Source organism: Moschus berezovskii, chromosome 14 (assembly GCF_049115385.1).
Source record: "Moschus berezovskii isolate FMDL1 chromosome 14, NW_MosBer_1.0, whole genome shotgun sequence".
Lineage (NCBI taxonomy): Eukaryota > Metazoa > Chordata > Mammalia > Artiodactyla > Moschidae > Moschus > Moschus berezovskii.
The window spans coordinates 75,331,999-75,344,113 of record NC_142473.1 but is presented as its reverse complement, the minus strand read 5'-3'; positions in this window follow the sequence as shown (position 1 = coordinate 75,344,113).

The window sequence follows — 12,115 nt, the reverse complement described above, 5'->3', positions numbered from 1 at the left end:
TTTCCCTCTTCTGCTTATTGAGAAGTGATATAGTATAAACCTATTCATTAGATAACTATGACCTCATCAAAATATATTTCGCAATGGAGAAGAAGAAAATCAAGAAAGGGAGAGGAGAAAAATGGGAAAAGAGTAAAGGGAGAGGAGAGGAAGACAAGAAGGGTGGGGATGAGGTGGGAAAAAGAGGGAAAAGAAAAAGAGGAAACGATGGATTTGGCTTGATTTTATGGTTTAGCAGCCATGAAAATGTGGTCCCCAAAGTTTCTAGAAGGTGGGATTATAAGCAGATACAAGGTAGTTTAATGTACCGAAGGTTCTGAAAGTATTTGCCTGAATTTGCAGCCAGACTCTGCAGATGGGGATGATAAGAAATCAGTGCTGTCCTCCTGTTGGTACTGACAGGAGGAAATTGTACCTGGATTTGTGAGCAAAGACCATCTATGAGCAAAGTTGTCCATGACAGTGGGTGTCTGAGGAGATCTTTAAAATCCCTGGGCAGCAGTAGAATGTAGACATGTGATTCCCAAAACTTTCACCCCCAAAGATTCCTCCAGCATTTTTGAACCCCATAATTTGACTTTTTTTATTGAACAGAGTCCATGGATGTAATGGCACTTTGTGTGTTTTTCATGCCTTTATTAAGCAATCCACTGTATATTTCTATTGTCGTTCCAGATTGAGAATAGAAAACATGGTTTCATCTGAGTTGACTTAAACCAAGCCACAAGGGCACTTGATCTTTTCGATAGCTCTTATCATATTGTAGATGATATTCGTCACTGCCTCTTTTGAAATATTGAAATTAGTGACCGGTATTCTTACATAGGAGATTAGTATATAAAATACTAATATTAAAGATTAACAAGTATATACAATGATAAGATTAAAGTATCAATAGAAAGGGAAGTGAACTGAGACAGAAAACCTCAGTATAATTGGATAAATAATGAGGCTGTAAGATGGAAAAGAGACGCTGAGACTCTCTGGTAGTCTTACTGTTGTTCAGTTGAGTCCGACTCTTTGTGACCCCATGGACTGAAGCACACCAGGTTTTCTTGTCCTTCACCATCTCTCAGAGCATGTTCAAACTCATGTCCATTGAGTTGGTGATACCATCCAATCATCTCGTCCTCTGTCGTCCCCTTCTCCTCCTGCCTTCAATGTTTTCCTGCATCAGGATCTTTTCTAATGAGTCAGCTCTTCACATCAGGAGGCCAAAGTACTGGAGCTTCAGCATCAGTCCTTCCAATGAATATTCAGGGTTGATTTCCTTTAGGGTTGACTGGTTTGGTCTCCTTGCAGTCCAAGGGACTCTCAAGAGTCTTCTCCAGGACCACAGTTTGAAAGCATCAATCCATCGGTGCTCTTCTGCCTTCTTTGTGATTCAACCCTCACATCCAAACTCTCATGTCTATACATGACTCCTGGATAACCATAGCTTTGACTAAATGGGCCTTTGTTGCCAAAGTAATGTCTCTGCTTTTTAATATGCTGTCTAGGTTGATCATAGCTTTTCTTCCAAGGAGTGAGCGTCTTTTAATTTCATGGCTGCAGTCACCATCTGTAGTGATTTTGGAGCTCAAGAAAACAAAGTCTGTCACTGTTTCCAATGCTTCCCCATCTGTTTGCCATGAAGTGATGGGAACAGATGCCATGATCTTTGTTTTTTGAATGTTGAGTTTCAAGTGAGCTTTTTCACTCTCCTCTTTCACCTTCATCAAGAGGCTCTTTAGTTCCTATTTGCTTTCTGCCAAAAGGGTGGTGTCATCTGCATACTTAAGATTATTTATATTTTTCCCAGAAATCTTGATTCCAGCTTGTGCTTCATCCAGTCCAGCATTTCTCAGGATGTACTCTGCATGTAAGTTAAATAAACAGGGTGACAATATACAGCCTTGCCTTTCCCAACTTGGAACAAGTCTGTTGTTCCATGTCCAGTTCGTTGCTTCTTGACTTGAACACAGGTCTCAGGAGGCAGGTAAGGTGGTCTGGTATTCTCATCTCTTGAAGAATTTTCCACAGCTTGCTGTGGAAAGCTTTTAGCATACTCAATGAAGCAGATGTTTTTTTCTGGAATTCTCTTACTTTTTCTATGATCCAGCTGATGTTGGCAGTTTGATCTTTTCTAAATCCAGCCTGAGCTTCTGGGAGTTCTTGTTTCATGTACTGTTGAAGCCTAGCTTGGAGAATTTTGAGTATTTCTTTGCTACCATGTGAAATGAGTGCAACTGTACAATACTTTGAACATTCTGTAGCATTGCTCTTTTTGGGGATTGAAATGAGAAAAGGTTTTCTATTCTATAGCCAGTGCTGAGTTTCCCACATTTTCTGGCTTATTGGGTGCAGCACTTTTACCACATCATCTTTTAGGATTTGAAATAGCTCACTTGGAATTACATCAACTCCACTAACTCTGTTCGTAGTGATGCTTCCTAAGGCCCACTTGACTTCGCCTTCCAGGATATCTGGCTCTATTTAGTTATCATACCGTCATGATTTCCTGGGTCATGAAGATCCTTTTTGTACAGTTCTTCTGTGTATTCTAGCCACCTCTTCTTAATGTCTTCTGCTTCTGTTAGGTCCATACCATTTCTGTCCTTTATTAAGCCCATCCTTGTGTCAAATATTCCCCTAGTATCAAATGTTGCCTCAAAACTATTTCTAATTTTCTTGAAGAGATCTTTAGTCTTTCCCATTCTATTGTTTTCCTCTATTTATTTGCATTGTTAGCAAATGTTACATTTTACCTTTCCTTTCTCCCTGATTTTAATGGCTGTGTGGCTCAATCTCCTAGTTACTAGTGCAAGATAAAGTAGAAGCAATGGGTGGATATTGAACCAGCCCCAGCCCCTTGCTGCATGAGAGATTTGAGAGAAGCCCTCTGTTTCCCTGATCTTGGCTTTTCCAGCTATAAAATAAGGCCATTGTACTGTGATCTTACTATTTCTTTCTAGTCTAACATACTGTGATTTTTTTTTCTTTAACATCATTTTCTCTGAGCCTCATTTTTCTTATCTGTAAAAATGGGAAGAATGCCTACATCACAAGGTGACTTTGAGGATTAAAAGATAGCAATTTAGTATCTTTCCCTGTACAAATCTACCTGATTCCTCGATTCAGTTATTAAGAGTTCATAGAATGAGTTCAGTTAGTTAAAGGTATAACACTGTTTGAGTCTATTCAAGTTCAGTATTTCATTTTGCAAGTGGTGAGTTTTGGATAGTGAGGTTTTATCAAATATTTCTGGTTCCTGGATATCTATAGAAGCACCTTGCACATAAACTACCTTCAATACAGATTTATTCTGGTCTCTTTGACCATGAAGATAGAAACAGCCTTGTTCAGCTTTGCACACCCAATATGCAGCAGTGTGCCTAACAGTCAGGAATGCCAAGGGAAAGTCTGTGGCTCTCAGGTAGGTCATGGAATCTTGCTGGGGCTCATCTTGGCTATAAAATGTCTTTAACAATATCTATCCCCCATAAAGTTGTTGTAAAAAATGATAAAAGATCATTTAATACAAGGTAAATGCATGACTGTCATATAGATATGAGATTATCAAGTGTAAAAGATTTTATATAACTCATTAATCAGTGAGAGAACTGGGAGAGTTACAACCAGTTAAGAGAAAAATCCAAAATAAAGATACATTTATAGATCAAGAATATTGAAATTAATGTACTAAGGAGGCAAAACTGTCTTCTTTCACAGTGAAGAAGGAAGTCAGTTGAACCTCTACTATCCATGATAACATTTGACTATAGAGAGGAATTAATTTGTATTGCTAATAGCTATTTATATTTTGCAGAGTTGTGAATTCTGTAGAATTCGTCCACAGAATCACATGAGCAGAAAAATGTGCTGTAGACAATGTATATAGATTTCTACTGAAGCACCAAAATTTCCACATGTAAATAAATTAGATAATCATGTAAATTATTTAATTGGTGCCTAGCACATAGCGAATTTTCAATAAATGGTTACTTTCAAAATATGCAACAGTAAAATAGTCTCTTTTGTAAATACTCAAGAAATTGAATAAGAACTGCAACTGTAACAAAAATTTAATCTATTAATATTTCTTAGGTTTGGTATTTGTCCCCTCATGTAATTAATGGCCCTCCTCCTCTTTTTTAATACTAGTTCTACTGTGTTTCTTTAACACATGCTAAGAAGAATCTGCAAATTGCTGAATAAATTTAGATGTTTCTTTCTAGCATTAAATACAGTATTATCCTAATGGGAATTCTTACAATAATCCATAATGACAGTAGAAAATCCAAGTCCGAGACAAACTTAACATTTATTTGTAGAAGGAAGACTCTTCTGCTGTCACTTCTGTCCAAGACACAGTTCAAAGTGTTCAACAGGGGAGTCAGTTTTATGGGGTAAAAAGAGAAAATACTGAGACTGTATCTAACTGGCAAGCATTCTATTAAGATAGGATTTTTGGAAATGTGGGAGACATTCTGATTGGTATATTTGACAGTTCTTGGTTAACTGAAGAGGACAGATAGTAAGTTTGGGGTTAAAAAAAGTAAGGATTGCTCAATCTTGAGAGCAGAGGATTTTCTGCGACTATTTCCTAGAACAGGAAGGTGTCCATAGGGTTCTTTGTTGCTGTCATAATACTCCTTTTAGACTGGGAAGATAGGACCACTATGGGTGATGATTTCTTACTATAAACCAGTTAATATAAGAGAGTTTAAGAAGTTATATGGTTTTGATGTGCATGAAATGATTTTGTTGAATTTAGTTGCAAAAGCCCCATGAATCTTGCCCCATGAATAGACATTTGAACTTTCAGGCCAGATCAATTGTGATGGGAGAAATAAAAATAGTATGGTTAGGGAAACTAACCATAATTATGATATGATATACAATGACATGGAATTTAGTATCAATTTTTCCTTGGAAATCAGCATAGTCCAATATCCAAGCCACTCTTTGTCTTAAGATGTGTGTGTTCGGATCACTCAGTCATGTCCTACTTTTTGTGATCCCATGGCCCATAGTCCATGGAATTCTCCAGGCCAGAATACTGGAGTGGGTAGCCTTTCACTTCTCCAGGGGATCTTCCCAACCCAGGTATCAAACCCAGGTCTCCCATATTGCAGGCAGATTGTTTACCAATTGACCTATCAGGAAAGCCCTGTCTTAAGATAAATTCAGTGTAAAAATGTTTCAATATTATTAAAGCAAAACAATACTCTATGTTCTTTTCCCAGACCTGAGTAGGAAGAGAGTAATGGGTTCAGCTTCTGTGCGTGCATGCGTGCTCAGTCGCCAAGCTGTGTCCTACTCATTCAGCTTCAGTTCAGTTCAGTTGCTCAGTCGTGTCCGACTCTTGAAGGACTGATGCTAAAGCTGAAACTCCAATACTTTGGCCACCTCGTGCGATGAGTTGACTCACTGGAAAAAACTCTGATGCTGGGAGGGGTTGGGGGCAGGAGGAGACAGGGACGATAGAGAATGAGATGGCTGGATGGCATCACCGACTCAATGGACATGAGTTTGTGTGAACTCTGGGAGTTGGTGATGGACAGGGAGGCCTGGCGTGCTATGATTCATGGGGTCGCAAAGAGTGGGACTCATTCAGCTTAGCTGGTCTTAAAAAATGACCTCCCTGACATGTAAGTTGTTCACTTATGATCTGAAGAATGAGGCTAATAAAAACTTGCCAAACAGAGTTATAGGTAGTAAAAGCTTAGAAAGGTGGTTGTACTAATGGAATAAGATTATGTGGTTTTGTCACTAAGTTGTGTTCGTCTCTTGCGACCCCACAGACTGCAGCCCACCAGGCCCCTCTATCCACGGGATTCTCCAGGCAAGAATACTGCAGTGGGTTGCCATTTCCTTCTCCAGGAATAAGATTATATGTGTGTATATGTATGTGTCAGTTACTCAGTTGTGTCCGATTCTTTGAGACCCCATGGACTGTACCCTGCCAGGCTTCTCTGTCCATGGAATTCTCCAGGCAAGAGTACTGGAGTTGGTTGCCATCTCCTTATCCATGTATGTACACACATATGTGTGTGTATGTGTATATATATATGCAACTAGCAAAGCCCCAGGCCCATAGTAGCTTCTCAAAAGTTAAATTCCTTTTCACTTTCTCAAGACATGCATGAACAAGACAATTTTAGTGAAATCTGTTATATCAAGTGTATAGTCAATAAACTTTTACTAACCCTTTGCCACTTACCTGGTTTTTGCTAGGTGCTAACTGTAGATACAAAGCCATATTAACATGCAATATTGTTTTAAAAAGAGAAATGTTTTCTTCCTATCCTTTTCTATTAAACAAATAATAAAAATGTTCTAGTATGGCTTCCCCACTGGCTCAGTGGTAAAGATTCTACCTGAAATGCAGGAGATACAGGAAAATAGGTTCTATCCCTGGGTCAGGAAAGTCCCCTGGAGAAGGAAATGGCAACCCACTTCAGTATTCTTGCCTGGAGAATCCCATGGACAGAGAGGAACCTGGTGGGCTGCAGCCCATGGGGTCCAAAAAAGAGTAGGACTTGACTGAGCACACATGCATGGGTTTTGTAATCTAACTGATCAACCTGCATTTACTGTGCATTATATATTCCTAAGTATACCCTTTTATTATTTTTTATGTAGGAGTTACTGGAAAAGCAGAGATAACCTATGTAGATTAGCAATATGGAAACATCCTGAAACCACTTTGATGTCTCCGTAAATTGGATTCAAGTTTCACAGATACGGAAACTGATCCATGGACAATTTGCTACAGGTAAGTGAGAGGTGTAATTTAATCTGTTAGAAACTTCCAAAGATTCGTTGACTGTGGGGTTGTTAATTACATTTCAGATGATTGTAATGTTCCTTTGTGCAGCTGACAGCTTCTCTTGCCTCCCAAACCTACACACGTGGTTGCCAACATATGGCTAAATGTCTGGCCATTTCATCTTGTTCATTTGGGCTTCAGTCAATTACAAAAGGAGGAAGCAGGGGGATAAAGTACCCACCTCATAAAACTTTTACTAGTAGTGATTTATGCAGAGGGGTGAGAGTCCAACTGTTCCTGGAACAGATGTTTCTTTGCACTGCCCCAGGAGTTGAAAGAGCAACAGATTGGTCTGCCTAGGATTCAGAATAGAACATTCAGACAAATGATGATTTCCCCCTCCTTCTTTGAAACCAGGGCAGTAGTTAGGTCATTAATATGGAACAAAGTGTTTGGGAAAGGTAACTGGTTTTTTATTCTCCCTTTGAAAACCTGGTGAGGTTGGAACACCTGATGTGGTAACAGCATGAAAATATTTTCTCGTGGTCTATTGGGAAAGCTGAACTTGCCTGAATGAACCAGAGGAGAAGAATGAAAGTCCAGGTCACTCGTCCAAGTGTCAGTTCATGGGCTGAGGGCATGGGCTGTGGCATGGTCTGTAGCTACACGTTGTATCATCAATTGTCAAGGCCACATAAGCCTAGAAATTGGAGACATCCAGCTCTGTGAAACTGAAATAATCTGCTTATTCATCTATGGTGCTCAACTGTATTAAGCAGAAAAAAAAAATAGTAAGCTGAAATTCTAGTGGCACTGAGCTCCATCTATGGCAAGGGAGACATTTGTACTTGCCATTTTAATTGGCAAATGCTTGCTTGACTCATTCTTGCTGTTTTAAGAGTAAAGTAGAAAACTTCTTAGAATCTGGCACTGGGGCACGCGGAATTGTCTTACATTTTTTGTTAATGTTTAGCTCTCTCTGAGTTACATGTATGACAGCTACTTGTCCTGGATTCATAGCTGAAGATCTTCCTTGAAGGCATCTATCCATTTTTGCATCTTGTCCATCACACTGTGTAGATTAAGCTAAATGGGAGACATGTTATCTGTCTTCTGGGAAACCACTGTGTTTGGAAAGTCACATAAGAGCACAGATATGGAGGTGTTTTTTAGTATGTAAAGTGTTCTCTAAAGATGAAAGGCAATGGTAAGATCAAGATAAGGTAGCAGTGCATCAAGAGGAGCATGAGCCAGCAAAAAGAGGAAAGACCTGAAAGTCATGTTTTTTTTGTTGTTGTTCATTTGTTTTTTGGGTATTTTAAGAGCATGTGATGGCCCCCTTTTAAGAATCTGCCTCAGTGCGGGAGACCTGGGTTTGATCCCTGGGTGGGGCTACCTACTCCAGTATTCTGGCCTGGAGAATTCCATGGACTGTATAGTCCATGGGGTCACAAAGAGTCGGACACGACTGAGCAAATTTCACTTTCACTTAGTCCTTCTATCTATACAGAAGGGAGGATGTTGTTTCCTTTTACTTTCGCTCTTTTGTTTATCAGGAAGAAAGACTCATAATATTGACTGTAGTGAAAAGATCATTATTTTGTTTACATTCATGGGCTGGAATTGAAACAGAAATTGAAAACAAGAAAAAAAAAAAAGACAGTTCTAGCATTTTCTTAAATGTCTGTACCATTTTCATCATCAATATGAAACTAATCCTCTTTGCAACTCTACTTCTCCTGAACATACATTCCATCCATTCTTCTCGCTCTCCTTCTACCCGACTCTTTCTTTCTCAGCTTCTGATTGCTTTTCTTACCCTTCCTTTATTTGAGTCTTTCATACTTTTGCCTTGAACCTAGCTTCTCATGGCCTCTCTGGCATCTTCCCGTTTATTCACCTTCTAATCTTACTGCCAATGGCCCGCATCTGGGTTACACCTAGGAAACAGAAACTAAACTAGGTATTACAATAGATAAAATGTAATTTAGGAATTATTAACCAGACATTGGAGAATTGAAGAGGTGAACAGGGACACTGATAAGTCATAGAGGTTGCAGGAAGTGGCTACTTTGGCTGCAGAGCAACAGACATGAATTGGGGATGATGAGAATTCAGAAGATTGGAGGAAGGACTTTACAGAACTGAAATTCAGGAATCTTGAGGAGGCTTTCTGCCTGAAAGATAGAGGAACTGTAGAAGCTTGGGTGAGAAGGACTCCATCTTGCTGGGATTAATGTCTCTAAGAAGAATGAAGCCAGCTTGCAGGTGTAGTGCCCCAGGAGGTCAGATTGGGGACCACAGATATCTGGGACTCAGAATTTTGTGAGGAAACCTATTGAGCAAATGTTAACAGCCTGAAGAATTAGAAGGGAATCCACAGGCAAATGTGGAGCCGGATCTCTGAGGAGGGAGTGCCAGGCAGCTAGTGCCGTTATATCACCTGGAAGAGGGGCACCGATGAGGTTGTTTTTAGGAGTATGGGAAAAATGAAAAACACTGGGATCAACTGTTGTGTAGGGTGTAGGTCATGAGCAGTTTTCCCTCCAGCTCTCCAGTCTCCCTCTAACTGTGTCTATTGATGGAAACGGGAAGTCAGGTAGCAAAAGAAAATTGTGCTTTGCAGAGACCCAGGCTCGGCATTTCAAAGCAAGATGGAGGAGTATGGATTTGAATTGACATAGCAACTTAACAGTGAGCACACAGTCTGTCCCTGTTTACATGGAGAGGCAGGCATGTGTATGTGTTTAATTTCAAATGCAAGAATCTGATTGGCTTGATTCATCTCATCACTTTGATCACAAATTTTGACTTAGTTTACAGATTCACCTAACTAGTACAGTGCCACTTTGGCTTCAACAAATGACATAAGATGATGGATTATAAAAGAATAAATTGCTAAGCATTCCTCTTAGGGCCATAATCTGTTTTTCGGAAAAACAACTAAGGGCTTTCATGTGATTGAACGTGCATAGACATAAAATATGTAAATGTGATGTTGTTAATGAGTGACTTTTAAATTAAGCGTTTTATTGTGAAACGATTGTAGATTAGCATGCAGTGTTAGGAAATAACATGGAGAGACCTCAGTGCCCTCTTCCTGCATTCCCCCCAATGATAATATCTTACAGAACTATAGGACACAATGACTAACATGATACTGATATTCTACAGTCCAGAGATTTTCTGTCACCACAAGGGTCCCTCCCATTGCCCTTTTATAGCCACACCCACTTCATTTCCTTAAGCACAGGGCATCTTTATACTTTTGCCATTACAAAAATGTTATGTAAATGGAATCGTACAGTATGTAACATTTGGAGGTTGGCTTTTTTCACCCAACATAATTCTCAGAGGATTCATCCAAGTTCTTGAGTGCATCCACAGTTCACTGATTTTTCCAACTGAGTATTAATTTATGGTAAAGATACATAACAGTTTATTTTACCATTCACCTTATGAAGGATGTCTTGATTATTTCCAGTTGGAGGCTGCTGCGAAATGGCTAGAAGCATTCATGTACAGCTTTTTGTGTGAACATAAGATTTCATTTTATTGTCCCAAAGAGCAGTTGCTAGATTATATGGTGGTTGTATATATATAGTAGGTTTATCCCCAGTTTTATTTAGAGATAATTGACATATAACGTTCCATGAGTTTAAGGTATACAGTGTAATAAGTTGATACATATACACACTGAGAAATATTCACCACAGTAAGGTTAGTTAACACATGCTTCATCTCAGATTGCCATTTTGTTATTGTTTTGTGGTGAAAACATTTAAGGACTCTTAAATTTAAAAAAAAAAAAGCTCTTAGCAAAATTTAGCTATATAATACAGTGTATTTTGGGGGAGGGAAGGATATAGTAAGTTTAATCTGGATGAAACATAAATAGGATGAATAGAAACAAGCAAATAAAAATCAGTCTTTAGTTACAGAGCAATAATAAAAGTATTTGGCACAGTGTAAGTGAAGAGGAACTAAAAAGCCTCTTGATGAAAGTGAAAGAGGAGAGTGAAAAGGTTGGCTTGAAGCTCAACATTCAGAAAACAAAGATCATGGCATCTGGTCCCATCACTTCATGGGAAATAGATGGAAAAACAGTGGAAAGAGTGTCAGACTTTATTTTTTTCGGCTCCAAAATCACTGCAGATGCTGATTGCAGCCATGAAATTAAAAGACGCTTACTCCTTGGAAGGAAAGTTATGACCAACCTTGATAGTATATTAAAAAGCAGAGACATTACTTTGCCAACAAAGGTCCATCTAGTCAAGGCTATGGTTTTTCCTGTGGTCATGTATGGATGTGAGAGTTGGACTGTGAAGAAAGCTGATCCCCGAAGAATTGATCCTTTTGAACTGTGGTGTTGGAGAAGACTATTGAGAGTCCCTTGGATTGCAAGGAGATCCAACCAGTCCATTCTAAAGGAGATCAATCCTGGGTTTTCATTGGAAGGACTGATGCTAAGGCTGAAACTGCAATACTTTGGCCACCTCATGCGACGAGTTGACTCACTGGAAAAGACTCTGATGCTGGGAAAGTTTGGGGGCGGGAGGAGAAGGGGACGACAGAGAATGAGATGGCTGGATGGCATTACTGACTCTGTGGACATGAGTTTGAGTGAACTCCGGGATTTGGTGATGGACAGGGAGGCCTGGCGTGCTGTGATTCATGGGGTCGCGGAGAGTCGGACACTACTGAGCAACTGAACTGAACTGAACTGAACTAAATGCAAAAAGCACTACTGTTATTATTGTTGTTCAGTCTCTAAGTCATGTCTGACTCTTTGCGACCCAATAGACTGCAGCACGCCAGGGTTCCCTGTCCTTCACCATCTCCTAGAGTTTGCCCAAACTCATGTCCATTGAGTCAGTGATGCCATCCAACCATCTCACCCTCCATTGCTCCCTTCTCCTCCTGCCCTCAATCCTTCCCAGCATCAAGGTCTTGCAAATGAGCTTTCTCTTCACATCAGGTGGTCAGTGTTGGAGCTTCAGCTTCAGTATTAGTCCTTCAGTGAATATTCAGGGTTCATTTCCTTTAAGATTGACTGGTTTGATCTCCTTACAGTCCAAGGGACTCTCAAGAGTCTTCTCCAATGCCACCTTTCTAAAGCATCAATTCTTTGGTGCTCAACCTTCTTTATATTCCAGTTCTCACATCCATATGACTACTAGAAAAACCATAGCTTTGATTATACTGTGTGTGCATGCTAAGTCACTTCCGTTGTGTCCAACTCTTTGTGACCCTATGGACTGTAGCCTGTCAGGCTTGTCTGTCCATGGGATTCTCCAGACAACAATAATGGTGTGGATTGCCATACTTTTCTCCAGGGGATCTTCCGGACCCAGGGATAGA